The sequence below is a fragment of the Chiloscyllium plagiosum genome, unplaced genomic scaffold (genome assembly GCF_037043375.1).
Source record: "Chiloscyllium plagiosum isolate Xiang-an unplaced genomic scaffold, Cpla_swu_hap1 HiC_scaffold_4, whole genome shotgun sequence".
Lineage (NCBI taxonomy): Eukaryota > Metazoa > Chordata > Chondrichthyes > Orectolobiformes > Hemiscylliidae > Chiloscyllium > Chiloscyllium plagiosum.
The window spans coordinates 13,307,605-13,334,641 of record NW_028270142.1 but is presented as its reverse complement, the minus strand read 5'-3'; the positions used below and the strand labels follow the sequence as shown (position 1 = coordinate 13,334,641).

At 39.9% G+C, this 27,037-nt stretch overlaps 1 protein-coding gene across 5 annotated transcripts in view; it reads left to right on the top strand.

Moving 5' to 3' along the window:
* The window catches only part of stau2 (staufen double-stranded RNA binding protein 2), a 358,377-nt gene that overhangs the window by 242,301 nt on the left and 89,039 nt on the right, over positions 1-27,037 (top strand). The window contains exons 13-14 of one of the 5 annotated variants that reach the window (XR_015756902.1): positions 2,214-2,333; positions 8,726-8,894. The exons of 3 other annotated variants lie outside the window; for them this stretch is intronic. The gene's annotated coding sequence lies outside the window, so the exon portion shown is untranslated. Of the gene's footprint in view, positions 1-2,213; positions 2,334-8,725; positions 8,895-27,037 lie in introns of those variants that run through there. One more of the 5 variants, XR_015756903.1, reaches the window with a different exon arrangement.

Here is a 27,037-nt window from a genome sequence, read left to right as displayed (position 1 = left end):
TGCTGGGCTGGCTGACAACCATGCCAAGGCAGGAGATCATCACACTTGGCTGGGTGACTGCCACACTGGGCTGAGAAACCGCCATGCCGGGCCAGGTGATCACCACGCAGGACCGGGTGATACCCACGCCAGGCCAGGAGATCGCCACGCCAAGCCAAGAAGACGCCATGCTGAGACAGAAAGCCTGGGAGGAAGGAGGTTGTTCTTCAGTTATACAGAACATTGGTGAGAGCACATCTGGAGTTCTGTCCACCCGATTTAAGAAAGGGTGCTAATGTGTTAGAAACAGTTCAGAGAAGGTTTACCAGACCAACATCTGGAATGAATGGGATGGTTGTCTTATGAGGGCTTGTTTCATCTGAATTTAGAAGAGAAAGAAAGGCAACTTGATTGAAAGGTATAAGATCCTGAGGAATCTTATAGTGGATGGGGAGAGAATGAATCACCCTAATGGGAGAATCAAGAACTAGGAGTCACTATTTAAAAATAAGGCATTGTCCATTTAAAACAGATGAGGTGATCTTTTTTTCTCTCAGAGGATCATGAAACTTTAAAACTCTCATGCTGAAAAGATGATGGAAACAGACTCCTTGAACATTTTCAAGACAGACATAGATATATCCTTGGTAAGCAAGTGGGTGAAAAGTGATTAGTATTGTGGACTTGAAGTTAGAGTCAGATCAGCCATGATCTTATTACATGGCAGAGGAGGCTTGATGGGTGAAATGAACTACTCCTGTTGTTTTTGTTTGTATTTTAATTTTGTGCTCATTGATATGCACATTTTGGAATTGGGCCCTATTTCACACTGGACTCACTGTTAACTCCCAAGGCATCATCTCTACTGAAAGATGCTTCATTTTTAAATATAATTTATATAATTTATAACTCAGCTTAACCAATGCTCAATTTTTTAGTCACAGTTATCACAATTTTCCTGCATTAAGATGACTTTTGGTGTTAATCAACCACAGATGTCAAGTTGATTTGTTAAGTAAAGAAGATTCAGTTTCAATATTTGAAAATGTAGTACTTTGATTAGCAGAATGTTGTATTTTCAAGGCTGATTTGAGATACTTCTCTGTGATATAGTTGTTAACTTGTTATAATCTTCAGGATACATTATTTTCTATTCACTGCCAGTTTCATAGTTTTTGACCATGACCAATTCATTTTTAGACCACCTAAGCTGAAAACAGTGTGATTCACTGAGGAAGGAATTCATTTGTTTGATATTTGTCGTGAAATTGTAATTTAGCAAATGCAGTTTTTTCTACAGGAATTGAAGAAAGTATTTTCCAGTGTTTTCTCCATTAAAAAAAATAAATGGGTGTGAGTAGCTTATATCTATTCTTTAACATTAAAATATACTTGCTTAAAAGAAAATCAATGGAATAAATTTAATGTTTGGAGCTGAGAACATTGGGGTGATTCTATTAATAATTACGTTTTTTTCATTCTAAACTTTAAAAATTTTGGAAAGAATGAACAAAATAATTATTTGGTGAATAATATTGAAATAGCTAAAGATGGCTTCGAAAGGCAAATGGAATTTTATGCATTCTCTGTCAAATCAATACAAAGCAACAAATGAGAAAAATTAACTCAGGTGCTAAACCATATAGCATAAACTATAGCTAACCATATAGCTAAACCATAGAGAGTTGTACCATGGAAATGACAAGTAGAGATACTTAACCTATGTAATGTTGTATCAAAACTTAAGTACTCAGTCAAGTTCTGATCACTGAAACACAATATTCAGAGAACAGATAAGACTGATCCTTGATGTTGCAAAGTGAGTGATTAGAAATTTGGAGAAAAGACTTCTCGATCTTAAAAGGCAAAGGATGGTGACTTAATTAAGATACATAATAGGTAAAATTAATTGAAAAGAACTCAAAATAGCAGGGCACAGGACACCAATTCAAACTACTAAAAGGTAAATTTAGAACTGATATCGGGAAATTCTTTTGCACATAGAATGACCTTCTCAGTAGAGTAGTTGAGGCAAAACAACCTTAAATCATTTAACAGACATTTGGTCCCTATGATGGGAGGGCTGAAGGATCTTTCTAAGTGAATCAATTGGAAAGGATTGAATGACCTTCCTCATCTATGTTTATCTTGTAAATTTATGAACTCCTCCTCTCCCTTCCCCATCCTAAGCAACTGATTAGGCTTGAGTAAGTATGTTTCCTGTTATCTAATAGGGATCAACAATGGCCCACACCATGGACAGCTCTTTGGCCTAGAGTATCCCAATTCACCACCCAAAATATAGGAGGAGAGTGTGGAGGTAACGAAGCTGTGAAAGATGATTAAAAATAGAGGTAAACTTTTTATAAAACATTATTATGAAATTAGTAGGTTTTTTCTGTCATGTTATTTGATCAGATTATAATATTAAAACGTAATAATAAGCAGATACACTGTGTACTCTTATTTGTTACAATACTGATCTCGTAGATAAAGGAAATTGGCCAATTTTGTTGTAATCTTTTACAGCATAAAGAAATTTTGTATGATACCAATACAAATGAGGCTGTTTTAAATAAAAACATGATCGAACAGGCCATTTCTCAATGATTTACTTTCAGGTTAAAAATGAGAAGGTTAAGAAGATGAAAGAATAATTATCATAATTGTGTTAATATGTCAGCCAACACCTGTACAGCAGTTAACTTAATAAACAAGATTTTCTCATTGGAAACATCTGATTAGTGGACATAAAGTAAATATAATTTGATGTGTTACAAATATACCAGGAGGCATTCGATAAAGTGCCACATAAAATGTTATTGCACAAGCTAGGAGTTCACAATATTGGGGTAATGTATAAGCATGGGTTGAGGATTGGTTAATATACAGAAGGCAGAGTCAGGATTAAAGTCATTTTCAGGTTGGAAATATATAACTAATGGAGTGCCCCTGGGCCTCAATTACTTTCCATCTGTATTCATGACTTGCAGCAGAGGTGAGAATGTAATCTATCATATTTTCTGATGATACATCATTAGGTGACGGGGTGTGTTGTGAAGAGGACATAAAAAATCTGCAAGGGGAAAGAAATAGTTAAGTGAAGGGGCAAAATTTTGGCAGATGGAATTTAATTTGGAAAGTGTGAGGTTATGAATTTGGGTAAGAATGCTTAAAAGGCAGAGTACGCTTAAAGAGAGCAATTTAGAGAGTATTATTTTTTTGTGCATGAAACACAAGCAAACTAGCATGCAGGCACCAAACATAAGGTCACTAAATTTGCTGACGGCTCAGATTGGTAGGAAAGTGAGTTGTGAAGAATATATAAGGAGTCTACAAATGGCTATAAATTAGTTAAGTGGCAAAGATCTGATAAGTGGAGTACAATGTGAGAGTGTGTGAAGTTATCTATTTTATCAGAAAGAATAAAAAGGAGGCGTATTATCTAAATGGTGAGAGGTGGCAGAGCTCTGTGTGCAGCGAGTGAAGAGAGATCTGGGTGTCCTAATGCATGAATTGGAGAAGGTTAATATCAGGTACACAGAGTAGTCAGGAAAGCTAATAGAATGCTATGTTTTACTGTGAGGGGAATTGAGGCAAGAGTTGGGAGTTTATGTTTAAGTTACACAGAGCATTGGTGAGATGCATCTGGAATACTGTGTACAGTGTTGGTCACTGTATTTACCATGCATTGGAAACTGTTCACATTACGAGAATAACGCAGGGAATGAATAGATTACCTTATGAGGAAAGGCTAGATAGGCAAAGCTTGTATCCTATGGAGTTTAGGTAAGTCAGAGGTGACAATTGAAACTTATAAAATCCTGAGGGGATTTGGCAGTTTGGAAGTTGGAAGGATGTTGTGGGAGAATCTAGAACTCAAGGTCATAGTTTTAAAATAAGGGGCTGTCCAATTACGATAGAAATGAGGAAAAGGTTTTCTCTCCGAAGGTTGTGAGCCATTGGAATTTCCTTCCACAAAAGGTCGTGGATGTCGAATCTTTAATACTTCGTAGGCAGAGGTAGATGTATTCTTGTTTTCCATGAAAGATTATCAGAGGTATGCAAGAATGTAGAGTTGAGATTAAAATCAGATCAGCCGCAATCTTATTTAATGCCGGAGCAGGCTCAAAGGGCTGGGTGATCTACTCTTACTACTTGTTTGTATATAGGTACAGCAAGGTGGCAAATAGAACTTTGGTCTTTATTGCTAGGAAATTGGAGTTTAACTGTACAAGATGTTTATGAGTACACATCTGGGGTACTGCATACAGTTTTGATCCTTGTATTTAAAAAGGGGTGTACTGGCATTGGAGGTAATTCAAAGGAGATCCATTGATTTGTCCCAAAGATGGAGAGGTTGATTTACAGTTAGACCATTTTCATTACAGTTTAGAAGAATGAAGTGTGATCTTATTAAAACACACAAGAATGGAAGGGCCTTGACAGGGTAAATGTTGAGAAGGCTTTTCCACAGGTTGGGAGAGTCTCAAACCAGGGTCACATTTACATCGTTAGGAGAAGCCAATTTAAAACTGGAATGTGAAGGAATTTCCCCTCTCAGAGAGCATTGAAAGTCTGAAATTCTCTGCTCCAGAATATTGTTGAGGCTAGATCACCAAAAGGATTTAAAGAGGAGGTAGACAAATTTTTGAGCTTGAGACTGGCAGTGCTTCTCCAAGCGTGCAGGAGCCTTTTAAAGATGGTGCTGATACCATGGATGTCAGTCAGTTCTGGGATATCCGAGTTTAGCTAGTTCTTTGGTTACAGTGAATGGGAGAATCGGGTTAACATTGTATGAAAAGGATGCCATAAAAACATGGTGGGTAGTTAATGATGCAAATTTGGGCTAATAGCATGAAATGCTTGGACGGCCTCATGGAGGGAAACCCTCCAGGAAACTTTCCAAAACTGAAACTTAGCCAAGAAATGTAAGATTCAGCCCCATATTTTGTCAGGATGAGTTTATTGACTTCCCAATCATGCACTATTTAAGAGTTTTAAAGAGTAGGGGTTGAGCTGTCTTTTACTGAAGACTTGTGATGTGGTTTGGTGCCTTTTCTCCTTAATTCCATCACACACAGTGTCGTTAGGTTGTGGCAAGAGATAGTGATGATGTGAGGTGGAAATCCAGTTTTCTAGTGAAGTTCAGGTTGGCTTTTTCTGCTTTTCAGCAAGAGAACAGGTATTCTGTTGTTTGTTTATATCAGAGTAACTTTTGTCCTTGTTATCTGCGCTCGTATCTCAATGCTTTCATGTTTATTCACATACTCTTTGAGCCCAGCATTCTAAATAAGCTCTGCCAATTCAACAATGAGCCTTATATAATTATTAAATACAGTCAATGGATCGATTTGAGATAATGTGATGCTTGTGAAGATTTAGCACGTGAAATCTTTCTTGGGCTATGTTTGTGCTTGGTAATGATGTTTGAGATCAATTTGATGTAGGTTCTTGATAATTTAATGCACTTCTATTGCGCACTTCATAAACATTGTAAAGGCTCCTTAACTTGCACCACCATCACTGACTCAACAAGTGACAGATCCAACAAATGTTACCCAGGAATTTGTCCATACTGTTTAAATCAAGTTGTTCCTGTAAAACCTGGGGGTGTCGAGGGACGTCAGCGTGCTAGTATTCAGGTGGGTGCCTCATCATGTATGGCCTGATTAATATGCATTTGGTAAATCCAACCCAGGCATCAGGATGTTGATAAGTCTCTTTTTGTGAGAGGTATGACAGATGTCGCTATATTTGGAATCGGCAGTTTTGGTACATTGATAAAACTAGAAGTAAAGGAATGTATTATAAAACTAGATGGTTCAGTGAAAACTTTTTATTTTCTTAGTCCCTTTCCATAAAAGGTGTAACTGATTAAAATTATTGATAATATAATGTGAAATTAATTGGATGTAGAATAACTAAGAAGCATCAGAAAATGTCATAATACATCTTTAAATACTAGCTTATTCCAGCCCAGTGTCAGTTCATACTGGTGAAAAATATTAATTGAAATAGTCTACTGTTCAAAAAGCATCAATCTTTTAGCTGTTGAAGGTTCAAGATAGTAGATGCACTTGGGGTGCATCTAGTTTGAGCTATTAGAGGACAAATAATTACTGTCAAGTTTTATAAATTGTTTCAAGTTACATAAGTAGTTGCGATCCAATGAAGAATATTTGTATCAAACACATGTTTTTTTGACATGATGATTGGGTAATATATCACTTATAAATGTGCAGTCCTTTATCCTTCTCTAATGATCTAGCAAGAAAACCTTTTAAATTGTGGATATTTTTCACACTCTCCTAGGACGTTTCACAGAGGGGTGACCACTAGAAATGTCTGATGGACATTATGTTAGTCGCTGTCCTGCTGGGATTAGTAAAATGCTAAATTTAGTGATCCTGCACACATCAAGGAACTCCTGCATTGCAGGAAATGGCTTAATGTCTAAGATTTTTAGGAATCTTTATTCTTTGTAGAATTAGGGAAGAATGATACCCTAGTTCTCTGTTAGCAACCAACTGCGTCTTGCTGATGTGCCTTTTTATTAATAGCCTCATTTCAAATTAGAGCCTGTACTCAAAAGAGTAGTATGTATCTTTGCCATAATTACATTCATTGCTTTGCTCAGAAAAGTGCAGTTTGATATATCTCATGTGGTTCTTCAGCCCAAACATCTATAATGCAGCAAATGTGCTGCAGCAGTAGATCAAATGACTGCCTCAAAAAAAAATCACACACACACCTTGTAGACTCCGTGAAATACAACCAAGACAGATAAGGTTATGGTTACAATGTTTTAGTTATCCCTCAAAAAGCAAATGTCTTCAACTTGGAACTGAAGAATAGTTAAATTCTCTGTACTTGCATACACATGACAGTAACGTTTAAATCAGATCAAATCCTGATTCAAGAGAAAAGAACAGAAAGAAGGAAAGAGGTAGTATAACATGAACATATGAATTAGAAACACAGTTAGATCATTTGGTCCTTCTAGCTTGCTTCACCATTCAACAGGATCAGGGCTGATTTGATTAAGGCCTTAAATCAACATTCCCATGTATTGCTGATAACTTTTGATTCCCTTGTTAATCAAGCATCTATCTGCTTCTGCTTTAAAATGGCCCTCCTTCCACTTTTCCCTGGGGATGAGAGTTTGTAAAGTTCATGACCCCACCTAGGGGAATAAAAAAAAGTCTCTTCTCAGCCTTAAATGACACAGACTGTTCCTTGAATTTTATACTGCTTCCCATAGTCCTAGTCTCTTGTACAGGAGGAAACAAACTCCCAGTATCTACCCAATCAAGCCCCCTCAGGATTGTATATGTCTCAAAAAGATCACCTTTTGTTCTTCTGAACACCAATGGAAAGACATCCACCCTTTCCTTGTCAGGTAAATCCCCCATCCTAGGTATCTGTTACGTTTAGAAGCAGTTCAAACATATCTACGTTCTTAATCAAAAATCAGTACCTGATTCACTCTTTTTTAAAGTGGATTTAGATGATTTGGACTTAGGGAGCACAAAATCTGCGAGAATGACTCAAAGTAGGGGGTTTTGGCAAATGCAAGAACCTGTGAGGCTAGTCAAAATAGTGAAATTGCCATGTGGTAAGTGCAATTAATCTCAATGCATTGATGTTGTAGGGTCCAAATATGTAATTCTCTCAAAATGCTAATGCATGTAGATAAGCCATTAGAAAGCCCAACAGCTTTTGGATTTTATATATAGTAGCATAGAGTAGAAGATATATTGATAAACAGTGTTTAGAGTGCAGTTAGAATACTGTGTAGAGTTTTAGGCAGCACCCCATTATAGAAAGGACCTGAATGCCATGAGACCACACAATTTACCAGATTATAATATAATTATAGTTATGAGGAGAAACATGAGGTACAACGAATAGTTCTACAGATGCTGCGAAGGCCAAGATGAAGATTATTAAAATTAGACAAGTTTTGAGGAAGTGAGTAGAGAAAGACAGAATCCAATGTTCAATGTAGTCAGTTAGTACATTAGGGTCACAAATCTGTACTGAAGGACCCTTTTCCAGTTACGACATCCCAAAATTACATTTTTAAAATTCAGCTTCTCTAGACCAGAAAGTGGACAGTTTTGTTACCCAAAGGTGTTGGAAGATGTGGAGAAAAAGAACAAACTAACATAAGAACTAGGAGCACAAGCTGGCAATCCAATCCCTCAAGCCTGCTCTGCAATTTAATATTGGCTGATCTCACCTTGGCCTCAACTCCACTTTCTTGCCCCCTATCCATAACCCTTTAACCTATTACTAATGAAAAATCTGAGTATCTCCTGCTTAAGTTTGTTTAGTATCTGCATCCAAGCACTCTGGGGTTATGAATTCTAGAGATGCACAAGGGAGCATGAACAATATCCAAAATTTAAAAGGATTTTTTTCAGTATTTGGTTATATAAAAGTGAAAGCTTTTATCTAAAACTATAGATCTTTACAGCACAGAAGAAGAGCATTCAGCTGAGCTTTGCTAGAACACTCCAAAATAATTCCATTGCTCTGCTTTCTTCACATGGTCTTACTTACAATATTTAACAATGATCTATCCATTACACGCTATAATTAATCTCTACAAAAGGAAATTTCTCACAACTTCCATATTCACTCTATTGAGAACCATCTTGATCTGTCATTTGTGTGTGATGCAAATGCTGAATGCTCACATTATTAAGGACCTATTCTGTTTATGATATTCCCCACATAGGGTCATTGGAACTGTGCCCAATGGATCTAACCACAGTAGGATTTATTGACACTTTGGCCGTGGTGCAAAGAAAGAACAAAGAAATTGAGGAAGAACAAATGCACTAACAGTCCAGGGCCAGCGACTGCTGAACAGCCTCCACTTGGAGATCTCGTAGCTGAAGGTCCCTTCAGGGTGTAGAGGAGGTACAGTGTGCCTAGAGTCTATCGCCTTCAATGCCATTTCCTCTAAATGAGCCAGGTGCCTTGATGCTGCAGATGAGGTTGTCCCAGCACCAACTTTCCCTCTAAGCTCTGTACATGCACAACCGCACCAACATTCCACAGTCAGCGTACCGATGCAGATTTCAGCAATGATTTCCAGTTCTGGAATTCGCTGCTGCACATGGACCATGCACACCAGGACAACAAATTAGAGGGAATGCTGCCCAGGTCACTGTCATCTGCTGGAGCAGGACTTGTAAACAGAAAGTGATGGTTGCAAATCCATCCCAATGACTGTCACGAGGATAGATCCACTATTTTTTAATGTAACTGGCTTTTCCCACTAGGGACCAGTGTGCGATCTCTCAATCATCAACCCACAGCTGTTTAAAGGCTATTTGTGCCAGATCACACCACTTCATCTTGTTACCCCATGATGGGATCAGTGCTGCAGCCTGCATGGTAGGCTTTGGCACCGTAACTAGATTCTCTCAACTATAGGGTGCTATAGATCACATACACTTCATGCTGACAGTGCCATACCATAATGTGACAGACTTCAACAATAGAAAACGCATACTTTAAGTAAATGTACAAATCATCGGTGATCATTGGCACCACATCTTAGAAGTCTTGTCGAGGTACCCTGGAAGCTGCCATGATGCCTATGTCTTTGAGAACTATCAGGTTCCTGCTTTATTTCAAGTTCCAATTCCTTTCAAGGATGGCTGTTGGGAGACAAGGGCTAGTCTCTGCACCCGTAGGTGATAACTCCATGACTCAAACCTTGGACTGAGGCCAAATATAGCTACAGTGCCGCTCATTCTTCCATTAGCGCCATAGAGCAATAGTTGACCTCCTGAAGATGAGGTTCCAATGCTTGGATAGGTTTAGGGGCACCTTGCAATACAGTTCAGACAAAGTCCTGGCATGCTGTGCTGTGCACAGCTGGAGCAAGGAAGGGTGGATGTGGTGGACAGTAAAGTCTACCAAAGAGGAAGATAAGGACTTTAAGCAGAAGGAGCATCACCTTTACCATGATAGAGTAGTACAGCATTGAACATGACAAGCCAGACAGGACTTAATGCACACCTAGTTCCTATAAGTATAACACAAAAACAGAAATTGCTGGAAAAGCTCATCAGGTTTGGCAGCATCTATGGGCGAGAAATCAGAGTTAACGTTTTGGGTTGAGTGACCTGATGTTAATTCTGATTTCTCTCCACAGATCCTGCCAGAGCTGCTGAGCTTTACCAGCAATTTCAGTTTTTATTTCTGATTTACAGCATTCACAGTTCTTTGGTTCCAATATATATGAGTTGGGCGAGATCATCATTTATTAACTGTAAATTTATTGTTAAAAAGGCAGCAAGTCCTGTTTATTCCCAGAAACAAATGTGACTTTCTGGTTTCTTTTGCCTTCAATTTTCATGCTGTTCATTATCAACTGTTTGAAGGCTTTCCTGTGATGATCCCATACTGAACACTGATGTTTTGTTATACTGGCCATTAGGGGCTTGGGGAGGTTGGGGAGGAATGAGGGGCGTCTCATAGAGACTTATAAAATTCTAACAGGACCAGATAGGGTAGATGCAGAAGGGATGTTCCCAGTGATGGATGTATCCAAAACCAGGGGTCACAGTCTGAGGATTCGGGGTGGACCATTTAGGACAGAGATGAGAAGACATTTCTTCAGCCAAAGAGTGGTGATCCTGTGGAATTCATTATTACAGGAAGTTTCTAATGTCAATACATTGAATGTATTCAAAAAGTAGTTAAATATAGCACTTGGGGCGAATGGGATCAAACATCATGGGGAGAAAGCAAGATTAGGCTATTGAGTTGGATGATCAGCCATGATCGTAATGAATGGCAGAGTAGGCTCGAAGGGCCAAATGGCCTCCTGCTCCTATCTTCTATGTTTCTATATTTACATGTACTGTGAAGGAATATCCTTGGCTAGCAGATTTCACCTGATGTACAGCCATCCTTTAAATGTGGGCTGAGCAGCACAGTGATTTTGGGAATGGTTTGTACATAATGTACATAATTGTACATAATCAGTGGAGAGTTGTGTGAGGTAACTCCCTAGAGCTCACGGAGAGAATTCCTCCATGAAACTCCCCCAAATTGGTGTCCAATTGACTTTTGTAAAATTCAGCACATTGTTTCTACTGGTTGACAAGGGGGCATAGAGTCAAGGATATCTTTAAAGGGGGAAGTTGTAAGAAATCTTTTAATAGAAAGTGTGGAGGACTTTATCACAATTGATGCGAATACAATACAATGTAAAGAAAATAAGATGAATGTTTGAAAAGAAGGTATACAAAGGATATAGGGCAAAACAGAAAATTGAATTAAAGTGATTTGACTCCAACTGATTCACTACCAGTGATAGAACTATGATGGGTGAATAATATTCTGTCCAGTGAATTATTGGATTCTATTGTCATATGAAAAATGTATGATTGTGAAAATAGTCTACATGCTTATGTGTTAAATGAGAAAGACTCACATTCAGCTATGATCCATTCCCTGGTGAACAGAACATCAACACTAACTGTACAGACTCATATTTAAAGAATGGCTACTTGGCTGAGTTGTTGAATACTGTTTCTGAATGTGGAACTGGACCCCAATAAGTGCCAGATTTCTTTGGAAGCTGAAGGCTAGAAAAGAGCAGATGGAGAGGAAAGTCACAACAGTTTATACGACGATGAACTTCTTTGCAGGCATTAATGAGGGAAATATTTAACATCAACTTTTGCCAAAATGGCGTAGAAGTTCAGTTATGGATATATTTCAGAGCTTCCGCCTTGCTGTTGACAATGCCAGAGGAAATGAGTTGAGCACAGCAACAGGAGAAAGCTGTTCAGCTACTTGAGTCTGTTCTGCTATCCAGTTAGATCATGGCTGAGCTGTGACTCAATTGAATTTATCCATCTTTGATTCATACCTCTTGGTATCTTTACTTACCAAGAATCTAAGCATCCTGACCTTGAAAATGTCTGTTAAACTTGGCAGGAATGCACTAGGATCATTTCTCCATTGCTCAGCTCTGGAAGTTTCTGGAATTTGTCATCCGGGAACAAGTGATTGAGCATGTGGGCAACAATGAACTGATTAGAAAAAGTCATCAGTCTGAAGAAGGATCACTGAATCCAAAATGTTAACTCTGCTTTCTCTCCACACATGCTGCTAGATCTACTGAGTTTCTCCAGCAATTTTTGTTTTTGTTTCAGATTTCCTGCATCCACAGTTCTTTGCTTTTTTTGTCAAACTATTCTAATGGGGAGATAGTGTCTTATTTCAATTGTCCTTCATTTAAAAACTAAAGATTGTACTCATGTATGCTGGCCTGTACCACCAAGCAAAGTAGATTTAATTGATCTTCCCTATCAAATCCTTTTGCCGTTTTAAACAGAGAGCAGAATTATGGTCCTTGCCAGCAGATTTGAATGTAGGGGTGAGGTTGTGGGCTATAAAATTCCCGGAGTGGCCTTTCTACCCACCCTAACCTATCTGAAATTCTGTGGTGACTAGGTAAGCCCTAGGGCCACTAGCTTGCCTCACCCCAATCAAGGCTTTTAATTGGACAATTGATGGTTACTTAACCACTGGACCCCACCCACTTGTAATTTGAGACTGGCAGGAAGTGGTCAAGGTGAATGTTTGGTAACTCCTATCAAGTCATTCTGCTCAGACCTCAGGCCAGATAGGGAACTAGGTAAGTGCAACCCTCATTGCCCCTCTTTTCTGATTGAGGCATTTCTGTGAATGATCTGCAACTGCCCTAGGCCCCAGATACTGACCCATTTCTCCTCCCTGGCCTTTTCAGATAGATGTATTTTGTGGAGTGTTATCAAACGATATCTGCTTAGATAAAATCCTTAGGCACTCCATGTTATTGACCCCCTCAGTATATTCAATAACATTTATTCAATACACTTGTTCTTTGTGAACCCATGCTGACTATCTCTAATCAGTTTACTATTGACCATGTGCTCAATCATTTGGTCCTGGATGACAGAGTCCAGAAGCTTTCCTGCCATGGATTGTAGATTGACAAATGTAGGCCATTTGGCCCGACAGGTCTGCTTTACCATTCAATGAGATTATGACCAATCAGATAATCCTCAACTTTGCCGTTTTCTCCATAACTCTTGATTCTCTCATTCTTTAAAAATCTATTCTAGTCTTGAATATACTTAACACGAAGTTTCTACAGCCCTTGTTACGGACCAGACTAGACCAGACCTTTCAAAATGTAATGAGAGGTAGTCTGGATCTAACGTTTTCTTATTTTGAAGGTAGATATGAGGGGCTGTGTACCTGAGTGCGATTTGATTGGTCAAACTACTCGTTGTCAAGTAAAACATAATTTATTCAAACGCTATGGTTAAGATACAACGAAAGAACGAGGAACTTGGATGGACTTAACTCTATTGGAAAACGTATCTGAATAATAAATTATTTTACAATTAAACAGTGATTGTTCCAATACAGTAATATCCCAAAAATCTACCCTTTTCAAAAGGCAAATTCAGGAAACAGAATAGTCTCACATGCAACTTCAGGAAAAAAACCATCCAGACAAAACCCAAAGAGAGAGTGTACCATCCAGGAGAGATTCACTGCCCTCCAATCCTGCTGAGACCCCAGAAACAACTGCTGCTGAAAAGAACCCGAAAAATCCTGGTGCTGTGAGAGCTCGACCCCACCATTTTGGGCTGCTTCTATTGTTTCAACTTTCTTTTAAAAAACCCAAAGACTCATAAGCTGTTTCCTCTAGTGATTTTGGTAGACTGCTTATCACTTTTGCCTTAAGACCTCTTTTCAAAACATACAAGGACAAAATAACCTCTTAAAGCCACAACATCATCACACTTATGCAGTAAAAATTCTATAGATTTACTACCCACTGAAACAAGAAATTCCTCATCTCTGTCCCAACTGGACAATCCCTGACTCTGAGATTATGCTCTTTGATCCTAGATTGTCCCACAGGGAAACACAATCTCAGCATCTACCCTGTTAAGCCCCCTAAGACTATTATATGTTTCAATAAAAAGCTTTGAGTTTTGGCCCAATCTACTCAACAATCTCCTCAAGAAAATCCTTCTCTATACCTCAAATCAATCTACTGAACCCTGTTTGGACTACCTCCAATGTGAGTGTATCTTTCATTAGATAAGGGAACCAATACTATTTGGAATATTCTAGGTCTGGTCTAACTAATGCCTTATATAGTTTTAGCAAGACTTCCGTCTCTTTATTCTCTATTCCCTTTGAAATGAAGGCCAACATTCCATTATTATTGCCTTCATTATTACCTGCTGAGCTGTGTGCTAGGGTTTTTTTAATGATTTATACACAAGAACCTCAAACTTCTCTCTCTGCAGTTTTCTGCAGTCTTTCTTCTATTATATAATATGCAGCTCCTCTATTCTTCCGGCTAAAATGCATAACCTCATAATTTTCATTTGTTTCTCTAGCTGTCTCTCTTTTCATAAATAAAGGAGTAACATCTGAAAGTTTCCAATCCAATAACACAACATGTGCTGGAGAAAATTATGACTCATGTAATGATGATTTCATCTCCAATTTGTCTTCATACTTTGGGATAGATGTCATAAGGTTCAGAAATTGTCAGTTGCTGGAAATATCTCTCCTCTAAGTCCCATTAGATTCTCCAGCGCTATCTTTCCTCCACATATTAAATCCAGTAAATTCTTATTATTGTTAATTTATATTTCTTCTCCTTTATCATGGAGATTATTTTAGAATACTACTTTTAACAGTCTTGACAATTCCTTTTGTTGATTATAGTATCAACTCTATTTGCCTTTAATGGACATATATTCCCCATTACCTCTCTCTCTCTCTCTCTCTCTCTTTAATAGATGTACAGAAACATTTCTCATTTAGCACTCAAAAAGAAGAAAGTTACAAAACTGATGCAGCACCTGACTTTCCACTCTTTGCTAATCTCTTAACTAAAGCTAATTAAACCAACTAAAGGCTGATTTATCTTCTTCTTTCACTTATATTACTGAACTTCTCCCACCAACACAGCTGCAGCTGAATAATATATGTCTCTGTGTGATAGAATACAAGTGCAGCTGTACTTTGAATTGTTTTATTTGTTTACTTTGTCCTCTTGCAATACATTATGGAATGTAAAATGAGTAGCTTTGCAGTTTGATTCTGCTATTTAATTACTATCAAATATAACAAGTACATAGATACTTTCTAATAGTTTCATTACATCCAGTCAGTATAGAATAGTAGTTTTCTGTTAAATTTTATACTAACTGTAAAGTCGAGTAAACATTCGCCCCAAGGGGACCTCAGTCTTCATATGTATTGCTTCACTTCCAGTCACGCACGTTGCTGCCTCCATTGTTCCCAAGGTCACTGCCATATGAATAAGACATTCAACTACTGTTGATGATTGTTGAGGTATCTACTTGATAAAGATTGGAACAGGTAATGATAAACCATGTCCTGGAATAGGATTAACCTTACAGTGAAGCAACCAGTCTTCACTTGGCAGACAGTAAAGCAAGTATTGTTTTGACCGGCACCATATGAACTGGCACTCTCAATAAACCCTGGCAAAAATCATATATCTGAATTACTGGAAATTTACTATATTACCATTATGTTTGAGTAGTCAGGTGAGGGTGATTAGTGAAAAGGCTTTATGCCAATACATTCTATTTAAAGCATTGTTGCATTATTATTTAAGTGATTATGTCGTATACGAAGTATAACAGTGATGTGTAGATTCCGTGCATTACGTTTCTATTACATACTGTGTGTTTTTACATTGATTATGTGCACCTCTTGACCAACTGGAATAAATGATCAACTGGTGCATTTCTGGTCCCATGGGTGTCAGTTAATAAAAAGTTTGCTGTAGCTATGAAACTTTACCAACAAAAACTTGCATCTGTTTGATGCCTTTCAGATGAGTAAATGTTCCAAGGTGTTTCATAGAAGCATCATAAGACAAAATAGACACTGAATCAGCGAATAAGTCAATGAAAAGGGGTGTCTAAATGCTTGGTCAGAGGTAGGTTTTCCAGAGAAGTAGAGTGGTTTAGGGAGAAAGCTTAAGGCTGTGAATACTCATCAATTAAAATCTTAACTGTCATAAATTGGAAAAAGATGAGAGAAAATTAAATATGAAAAACAATAAACATTTCTTACTTGATCAGACAACAATGCTTCATTGATATATTTATTCCCTGTAAACTTTTTTAATGAGACCAAAAGATTGTGAGGTTTGAAAGTTAACACTAACCGTGGTGATATCTCAATATTGCATTTTTAAATCCTGTAAATGATGGAAGTTTCAGTCATGTTTCACTTTATTACTTATTCTGCAACTGTTATCGACAGCCTGCAAATTCTTTTGGCATTGTCTTAAACACCACAGTGAACAAGCACATTGCTGGGATGAGCTATTGAATTAATAGGTGATTTCAGGTTTTCCTCTTTAACATATTAACCACTGTGAGGCAGCAGTGGTTAGCACTGCTGCCTCACAGCGCCAGAGACCCGGGTTCAATTCCCGCCTCAATCGACTGACTGTGTGGAGTTTGCACGTTCTCCCCGTGTCTGCGTGGGTTTCCTCCGGGTGCTCCGGTTTCCTCCCACAGTCCAAAGATGTGCAGGTCAGGTGAATTGGCCATGCTAAATTGCCCGTAGTGTTAGGTAAGGGGTAAATGTAGGGGTATGGGTGGGTTGTGCTTCGGTGGGTCGGTGTGGACTTGTTGGGCTGAAGGGCCTGTTTCCACACTGTAATGTAATCTAATCTAATATTTCTCATTGAATACATTTTAATCTTAAAATTGGAAATTTGAGAAGCAATAGTATTCAGTATACTTTATACTGGTAGTAGGAAGAAATCTGATCTTCTCGAAGATAATTAGGGGTAAGCAACAAACATTTTAATTACCTCACACCTTGCCTTTTTTGCACGGGCTTGCACTCAGCATAGTTGACCTATTTTCTGTCATTAACACCTGCCAACATACACTACTCTCCATCTGTATTACTTCACTGATACCATTAGCACTCTCTTTGCCTTTTGCTCTGGGGCAACTTTACCATCTGTTCTACTTGTTCCTCCTCTCCCCTTTTGCTACAGTGTAAAACCCATCAATTTTCCAAAGACTTGAAATGCTCACTTTATTTCTCTCTCTACAGATGCTGTAAGACCTTGGCTAAGTTCCTCTAGTACTTTCTGATTTTATTTCAGATCTCCAGCAATCCATAACAATTTGGTTTTATTTCTGTGACTTGGAAATCTATTGCTGTTTCTTCATATCACAGGATCAAAATCCTTGAATTCCTTCCTAACAGTGCTGTGGTGGACTTATCCCCCAAGGCTGCTGCTGTAAGAAGATAGCTCACCACCACCTTCTCATGGGCACTAGAGATGAACAATATATAGTGATCTAATCAGCAATGCTCAATGCGATGATTGAATGTTGGTATTAATTGTTGATGAATGACTTAGTTCCTTAGTTATATAACTGTTGCAGTTATAGAATTTTTAAAAAAGCTGTTTATAATTTGGCTCTGAAGTTTAAGATTGTGAATGTAACATTAGACTATACTGCAAGTATGGAATTAAGTAGATTCTTGATATGAATAATCTCTCACAAATCTTAGAAATATCGAAAATACTACTGCACTTCTAGATTTTGATCCACTATATATCATATATCTTCTATCCACTATATACTGCTATTTAACTGTACCATACACATCCATTACAAATGAAGATCACTATTATAAGGATGTACCTTAGATGAGATAAGGGGAAACCAATGAATGTGGCATGTGTACATTTTACATTTTTCAGATTGTGTTTGCTAAGGTTGCGGGCAAGAGGTTAATAAACAAAATTAGACCAAATGAATTTGGGAGAATATACAGGCATGAGTTAAAAGGCGGTTAATGGACAGAAAACAACAGTTGGAATGAATGGGTTATTTTCAGGTTGACAAGATTTGCCTTATAGAGCACAGGTACACAATCCTTTATCCAAAATTCCGAAATCTGAAAAGCTCCGAAATTCGAAGTTTTTATCGTGAGGTTTTTTCTAAATAGCAAGGTTGTTTGGCGTGTGAGCAGGTGACCCATCTCCACACCCACTCGACCCACGTCACGCAGATGTGACTTGGGGGCGTGGCTCAGCATTGGCAGGCATCAATTGTCTCTCTCAGTGCTCGTACTAGTCACACATGATCTGCTGTTCAGTCATTTTTTTAAATTTCACTGTGAAAATGTCATTTATTCTGAAATCCGAAAAATTCCGAAATCCAAAAATTAACTGGCCCCAAGGATTTTGGATAAAGGATTGTGTACCTGTACTGCATGGATCAGTACTTGGGCCCAGCTCTTCATAAACTCTAAAAAAGACTTGAGAGTAGGGATTAAGTATAATATTGGCAAGTTTGCAGCTAATACAAAGCTAGATGGAAGTGTGAATTATGAAAAGGATTCAAAAATGCTTGAAGAGGATTGGGGAACATGCAAAGATTTGATAAATGGAATACGATGTGGAGAAATGAGGTTATCCTCTTTGGTACAGAAAACCGAAATACCTATCATCCCATAAATGGTACGGCATGGTGGCTCAGTGCTTAGCACTGCTGCCTCACAGCACCAGGGCTCCAGGTTCAATTCCAGCCTTGGGCGACTGTCTGTGTGGAGTTTTTGCATTCTCCCTGTGTCTGCGTGGGTTTCCTCTGGGTGCTCTTATTTCTTCTCATAGTCAAAATATGTCCAGGTTAGGTGGATTGGCCATACTAAATTTCAGGGAACAGGAGAATCAACGTTTCGGGCATAAGCCCTTCTTCAGGAATGAGGAAAGTGTGCTCAGCAGGCTAAGATAAAAGGTAGGGAGGAGGGACTTGGGGGAGGGGCGTTGGAAATACGATAGGTGGAAAGAGGTCAAGGTGAGGGTGATAGGTCAGACTGGGGTGGGGGCGGAGAGGTCAGGAAGAAGATTGCTGGTTAGGAAGGCGGTGCTGAGTTCGATGGATTTGACTGAGACAAGGTGGGGGGAGGGGAAATGAGGAAACTGGTGAAATCCGAGTTCATCCCTTGTGGTTGGAGGGTTCCTAGGCGGAAGATGAGGCTCTCTTCCTCCAACCGTCGTGTTGTTGTGGTCTGGCGATGGAGGAGTCCAAAGACCTGCATATCCTTGGTGGAGTGGGAGGGGGAGTTGAAGTGTTGAGCCACAGGGTGGTTGGGTTGGTTGGTCCGGGTGTCCCAGAGGTGTTCTCTGAAACGCTCCGCAAGTAGGCGGCCTGTCTCCCCAATATAGAGGAGGCCACATCGGGTGCAGAGGATGCAATAGATGATGTGTGTGGAGGTGCAGGTGAATTTGTGGCGGATATGGAAGTTTCCTTTGGGGCCTTGGAGGGAGGTGAGGGGGGGAGGTGTGGGCGCAAGTCTTGCACCTCCTGCGGTTGCAGGGGAAGGTGCCGGGAGTGGAGGTTGGGTTGGTGGGGGGTGTGGATCTGACGAGGGAGTCACGGAGGGAGTGGTCTTTATGGAATGCTGATAGGGGAGGGGAGGGAAATATATCCTTGGTGGTGGGGTCCATTTGGAGGTGGCGGAAATGACAGCGGATGATACGCTGTACATGGTCGATGATGCCCTCCACCGCATCTCTTCCACTTCCCGCTCCTCCGCGCTTGAGCCCCGCCCCTCCAACCGCCACCAGGACAGAACCCACTGGTCCTCACCTACCACCCCACCAATCTCCATGTACAGCGTATCATCCGCCATCATTTCCGCCACCTCCAAACGGACCCCACCACCAAGGATATATTTCCCTCCCCTCCCCTATCAACATTCCGTAAAGACCACTCCCTCCGTGACTCCCTCGTCACCCCCCACCAACCCAACCTCCACTCCCAGCACCTTCCCCTGCAACCGCAGGAGGTGCAAGACTTGCGCCCACACCTCCCCCCTCACCTCCCTCCAAGGCCCCAAAGGGAACTTCCATATCCGCCACAAATTCACCTGCACCTCCACACACATCATCTATTGCATCCTCTGCACCCGATGTGGCCTCCTCTATATTGGGGAGACAGGCCGCCTACTTGCGGAGCGTTTCAGAGAACACCTCTGAGACACCCGGACCAACCAACCCAACCACCCTGTGGCTCAGCACTTCAACTCCCCCTCCCACTCCACCAAGGATATGCAGGTCTTTGGACTCCTCCATCGCCAGACCACAACAGCACGACGGATGGAGGAAGAGCGCCTCATCTTCCGCCTAGGAACCCTCCAACCACAAGGGATGAACTCGGATTTCACCAGTTTCCTCATTTCCCCTCCCCCCACCTTGTCTCAGTCAAATCCATCGAACTCAGCACCGCCTTCCTAACCAGCAATCTTCTTCCTGACCTCTCCGCCCTCACCCCAGTCTGACCTATCACCCTCACCTTGACCTCTTTCCACCTATCGCATTTCCGACGCCCCTCCCCCAAGTCCCTCCTCCCTACCTTTTATCTTAGCCTGCTGGACACACGTTCCTCATTCCTGAAGAAGGGCTTATGCCCAAAACGTCAATTCTCCTGTTCCCTGGATGCTGCCTGACCTGCTGCGCTTTTCCAGCAACACATTTTCAGCTCTGATCTCCAGCATCTGCAGACCTCACTTTCTCCCCATACTAAATTTCCCCCATTGTGTCCAGGGATGCATGGTTTGGGTGGATTATCCATGGGAAATGCAGGGTTACAGGGATAGAGTAGGAGGTGAGTCTGTTTGGGATGCTCTTCAGAGAGTTGGTGTGGACTTGTTGAGGCAAATGGCCTGTATTCACATTGTAGAAATTCTATGGATTCTAAGGGACAGTTGGATAATGTTGAATTTCAAAGGAACTTGGTGTCCTTGTTGATGAGTTATTGCAAGTTTTTATGTAGGCACACCAAGCAATTAAAAACACAAATTGTATGTTTTGGCTTTTATTACAAGAGGATTTGAATACAGGAGTAAAGATGTTCTTACTGGGGATAAATGTGTGCTTTTCTGGTTGGCGATCAGTGACTAGTGGTGCACTTCAGGGATCAGTGTTGGGACCGCAATTATTCACAATTTAAAGGTCTGGCAGATGGAGTACAGTATTAATAAATGTGAAATCATCCATTTTGTTAGGAATAACAGTAAAAAGAACTATTATCTGAATGGTAAAAAATTACAGCATGCTGCTGTGCTAAGGGACCTGGGTTCCTTGTGCATGAATCACAGAAGGTTGTCTGCAGGTGCAACAGGTAATTAAGAAGGCTTGTGGAATTTTGTCCTTCATTGCTAAAGGGATTGAGTTTAAAATCAGGGAGGTTATATTGCAGCTGTAAAGGGTGCTGGTGAGGCCACACCTGGAGGACTGCGTGTAGCTTTGGGCTCCTTACCTGCAAAAGAATGTACTGGCACTGGAGGGGGTGTAGAGGATGTTCACTAGGTTGATTCTGGAGATGGCTTATGAGGGGAGACTGAGTACACTGGGATTATGTTCATTGGAATTTAGAAGAATAAGGGGGAGTCTTACAGAAACATATAACATTATGAAGGGATTGGATAAGATAGAAGTAGAGAGGATGTTTCCTACTGGCGGGTGAAACAAGGACAGGGGGGTATAGCCTCAAGATTAGAGGGAACAGATTTAGGACAGAATTGAGGAAAACCTTCTTTACCCAAAGGGTTATGAATCTATGGAATTCTATGCCCAGTGAAGTAGTTGAGGCTTCCTTATTGAATGTTTTTAAAGCTAGCGTAGATAATGTTTTAAACAATAAAGGAATTAAGTGTAATGGTGAGAGGGCGAGTAAGTGAAGCTGAGGCCACGAAAAGATCAGCCAGTTCTGATGTTCTCATGTACTACAGCAATGTGAAACCTTGGTGAGAGGACATCTGGAATTCTATGTGCAATGATATATAATGATGTTCATCAAACTAATTCCTGAGGTGGAGAGATTGTCATATAAGGAATAATTAAATAAACTGGACTTCTATTCTTGAATTTACAAGGAAATAAGATGATCACATTCAAACATACATCATTTTTATGATCATTGTTAGGGTAATTGCAGAAAAGAGATTTTCCCTGGCTGGGGTGAGGTCTAGAACTGGGGAACAGAATCTCAGAATAAGGGATTGGTCATTTAGGTCTTGGATGAGGAGCAATTTATTCACTCATAGGGAATGTTTGGAATTCTCTGCTTAGAGTTCATGAAGGCTTAGTTTTTGAGCATGTTCAAGACCGAGATTGATCAATTTCCACATACTTGAAACTTCAAGAGATAGACTTTGTGTAGGAAAGTGGTGTTGAATTAGAAAATCAACCTGGCCTCATTGAACAGGATTGAAGGGCTCTTGCTCCTATTACTCATATTCTTATGTGATAAAGATAAGAATTGTCAAGATTAGTTCTGACTTCAGTATATAATCCTGTATCCTTTACAGTGCAATATAACTCCATTTGTTTTGCATGGCAGTCAGATGAAATACAAAGTGACAGTAGACAGTCTAGGGAATGTGCATTTAAATATATTATGATCTTAACTGATATTATCACTGGACAATCTCATTGAAATATCATTTGATAGATCACAGGTTTTTCGTTCTATTTAACAAGATGGTTTTTTTCTCTGAACACACAATAATGTGATTCTACAGGTTTTGTATCAACAATAAAACAGAAGTTTATTATGCAAAGAAAAGTATGGGTAAAATAGAATAAAGAAAGCTACTTACATATGACACATTTGACAGATTTTGAAATACATAATAAAAATACAATTTCATCTATCCCAATACCATCACTTTCTCGCACTCAAATACAAGAGAGACAATTTTTTCTTTATCACCAAAATGTTTAACTTAGCAGTTTATTTTCATTTCCTAATCTTGAGGGTTTGATAGCCTCTTTCTCCATTAGTCATAGAAATGAACTTAGATTTCCTCAGTTTCAAATAACCACTTAAGGGATCTAACCAAACACTTATGGTATGGAAAATTCAAGCTAAAATTCTCAAACTGGGGTAAATTATTTCAAAACCATTCTAAACTATCTCCTTCCTTCAGAAGAAACAGTTTCACATGTCTAATTTCAACCAGGACCTCTGCAAACTGAAATCAAAAGATTTCAGGCTGTGTGTTTTTTCCCAAAGCATAACAACAACTCTGATCCTTCTAAACAGAGAACACACTAATGATCATCAATGTTTACCTATAAAACTCACCATTAAAACACATTTCCATTACCACCCCAGGAAGTAATTCTCTCATTATAATGATTATTAAAAAATATCATAACCCCAGAAATATAAACATGTTAATCCAAAAAATGGTGTAGTTGTATTGTCACTGAACCAGCAACCCCGAGATCCAGGTGTAATAATCTGGGGACTTGGGTTAGATTCCAACCATAATAGATAGTTTTAATTTGAATTCAGTAAATATCTGGAATTAAAAATTTAATGAAGACAATTGTCGATAGTTGTAAAACTCATTTGGTTCAATAAGGAGAGGAGACCTTTAGGAGAGGAGACCTGCATGAGGTACAGATTCATTGCAATGTGTTGACTATCAGCTCTTCTCTAAAATGTCTGAGCAAGCTAGTCAGTTGAATCAATCGCTAGTAAGTCTCAAAAAAGGAATGAAAACAGACAGAGCACCTAACATTGATTAAGGCACCAGAAACAGCAAACACAACCCTGTTGACCCTGCAAAGTCCATCTCACTCACATCAGGGGACTAATGACAAAATTAAACAAAACATCTAAGCAACTTCACAACAAACAGATTGAATCTAAACTCCTGCAACATTTAGTCATGAATGATGGTGGACAACTAAACTGCTCACTGGAGGAGGAGGAGGCTGCACAAAAATTCCCATCCACCCTCCACAAGGTGAGAGCCCAACACATCAGTGCAAAATATAAAGCTGAAGCTTTGCAATAATTTTCAACCAGAAGTGATGAATGGATGGTCTATCTCTGCCTCCTCCAATGTTTCCCAGCATCACAGATGCCACATTTTGTCAAATCCAGCTTTAATGTCATATTGTCAGGAATGAAGGATTCCAATTATGAGACGCTGGAGTGTAGGAGGTTGAGGGGTGGCCTTATAGAAGTTTATAAAAACATGAGCGTAGGTAAGGTGAATGGCAGTGGTCTTTTCCCTGGGGGGAGGGATTTCAAGATTAGTGGCCTTATTTTTGTCGTGAGAGGAGAGATATTCAAAAAAGACATTGGGGCAACTTTTTGACACAGAGTGGTTTGTATGTAGAATGAACTTCCAGAGGAAGTGATGGATGTGGATACACTTAGAATGTTAAAAGATGTTTGGATAAGTGCATAAATAAATGTTTGGAGGGATATGGGCCAATCATAGGTTGACAGGATTAGTTTAGTTTAGGATTATGGTCAGCATGGACTGATTAGACTGAAGGGTCTGGTCCATGCTATATGACTCTGTGACAGTCACTCTTACCTCACCCCTGGAATTCAGCTCGTTTGTCCACAAGAGGAACCATGTAATGAGGTTAAGAGCTAAGTGGCCCTGGCTGAACCCAAACTGAACATCAGTGACAAGGTTTTTTGATTCACTCCAAGAAATGACTGAAGGCATTGAATATTACAACATTTTGGCAATAGAACTGAAGACTTGTGCTCCAGAACTTGCTGTGTCCATGCCAAGCTGTTCCAATTCAGTTATAACACTGACACCTACCCAACAATGTAGAAAATTGCACAGGTATTTCCTGTACACAAAAAGCAGGACAATTCAACCCAGCAAATTACAATCCCATTAGTCTACATTTAGATTAGATTAGATTACTTACAGTGTGGAAACAGGCCCTTCGGCCCAACAAGTCCACCCTGACCCGCCGAATCACAACCCACCCATACCCCTATATTTACCCCTTTACCTAACACTACGGGCAATTTAGCATGGCCAATTCACCTGACCTGCACATCTTTGGATTGTGGGAGGAAACCGGAGCACCCGGAGGAAACCCACACAGACACGGGGAGAATGTGCAAACTCCACACAGTCAGTCGCCTGAGTCGGGAATTGAACCCGGGTCTCTGGCGCTGTGAGGCAGCAGTGCTAACCACTGTGCCACCGTGCCGCCCACGGTCATCAGTAAAGTGATGAAAAGTGTCAGCAACAACATAACCGAGCAGCATTTACTTAGCAATAACCTACTCACTATATCCTTGACAGTAAAGCTGAATTTGACAACATTTGGCATCAAGGAGCCCAAATCATACTGAAGTCAGTGGGAGTCAGGTGGAAAACTCTCTGCTGTTTGGAGTCATGAATGGTACAAAACAAGATATGGTTGTTTGAGGTTAGTCATCTCAGCTTCAGTACATCTGTAGAAGGATTTGTCAGAATAGTGTCCTAGGCCCAACCATTTTTAGCTGCTTCATCGATTACTTTCTATCCATCATAAGGTCAGAAATGGGGGTAATTGCTGATGATTGCACAATGTTCAACACCATTTGTGACTGAGGCTCTCTGTCAATTGCAGCAAGGGCTGTGCAATATCTAGGTTTGACCTGACAATTGACAAGTAACACGCACATCATACAATTGTTAGGAAATTACCATATCCAACAAGAAATAATCTGGCTGTCACAACAATGACTTTCAATGGCATTACCATAACTGGGAGTTACGATTGACTAGAAATTGAACTGGACTAACCAGATAAATAGTATAGCTGCAAGAAAATGGTCAGAGCCGAAGAATCCTGCAACTTTACTGATGACCGTGGGCGGCACGGTGACACAGTGGTTAGCACTGCTGCCTCACAACGCCAGAGACCCGGGTTCAATTCCCGCCTCAGGCGACTGTGCAAACTCCACACAGTCATTCTCCCCATGTCTGCGTGGGTTTTCTCCGGGTGCTCCGGTTTCCTCCCACAGTCCAAAGATGTGCAGGTCAGGTGAATTGGCCATGCTAAATTGCCCCTAGTGTTAGGTAAGGGGTAAATGTAGGGGTATGGGTGGGTTGCGCTTCGGCGGGGTGGTGTGGACTTGTTGGGCCAAAGGGCCTGTTTCCACACTGTAAGTAATCTAATCTAAGAAAAAGAAACTCACCTACTGAATCACCAAAACCTGTCCACCATCTACAAGACTCAGGTCAATTGTATGATGGGATATTCCACACTTGCCAGGATGAATGTAGCTGCAACAACAACACTGAAGAAGTTGAACACCATCGAGGTCAAAGCATTCCAGTTGTAGCAGCGTGTCCTATTTCTCAGCTGCATTGCAGAAATTCAACAGGCTCCTTAAATAGCACCTTCCAAACTCGTGACTACTCCATCTGGATGGATGAGGGCAGCAGATACATGGAAACACAACCACCTGCAAGTCCCCTCCAATTCACTCACCATCCTGATTGGAAATATATCACCATTACTTCACTGTTATTGGGTCAACATCCTAGAACTCCCTCCCTAATGTCATTGTACCCACAAATGCACTGCAGTGATTCAAGAAGGCGGCTTGTCACCACCTTCTCAAAGGCCAATCGTGAATGGGCAATAAATGCTGGTCCAGCCAGAGTTCCTACATCTCATCTTAAAAAAAATACTCAGACCAAAACCCATACTGCACTTAAAATTCCATTAAATTTTACATTAAAATATATATGAATCATATGCTGTACATCCCAAGTAGGAGAACAAAAAATTGGGAGTCTTTACTAGTTACACAAAATGCCAGAAAGATAAAAACCTTCCCTTACAAAATTGTGAAACAAATACAGATTAACAGCAAATTTTCAGTTGATGGTCAATGTCTTTCTCCTTTCACAGACATGACCACAAACAAATTTACTATTAAATGTTCAACCATTCAAGAATGTCAGTATGTACATTGTATGGGGGAAATTTTTATAGTTATTTGGATGGAAAATTGATTTACCAAATCATACCTATCTACTCTCTCTGCTTAAGTCTCTAGTGTAATATATTTATTATTATTCCTGATCAACAAGTTTCCTATGGTCCACATTCAAAATGATTTGTTTTGCTTCACGTTAATGGAATAAACATTCA